Here is a 327-nt window from a genome sequence, read left to right on the forward strand (position 1 = left end):
GGCAATACTAAGTGTCGTGTCGATCAGTTTGAGAACATGTAAATTATACACCCGTCTGCCTATATGCGTACCTTGAAAAATTCTGTTCAAACTTTAAGGAACTCAGTATAATTATTATACCATGTACATGAGAAACACGCAGATTCTCTAAACTCCGATTGATACAAGGGACTATTTTTAAAATGATTGTCAGGAATGTATTGTTTTATAATGTTTTTCTTTTTGAGATGCTTTGAAGTGTAAGCCACATCCAATTTACAACAATGTAAAGTTACGAACTTATACTATTTTTCAAGATACAGCGTAAGTGAGAAATGCTCTCATAAT

The sequence above is a fragment of the Dufourea novaeangliae genome, unplaced genomic scaffold (assembly GCF_001272555.1).
Source record: "Dufourea novaeangliae isolate 0120121106 unplaced genomic scaffold, ASM127255v1 scaffold235, whole genome shotgun sequence".
Taxonomy (NCBI): Eukaryota; Metazoa; Arthropoda; class Insecta; order Hymenoptera; family Halictidae; genus Dufourea; species Dufourea novaeangliae.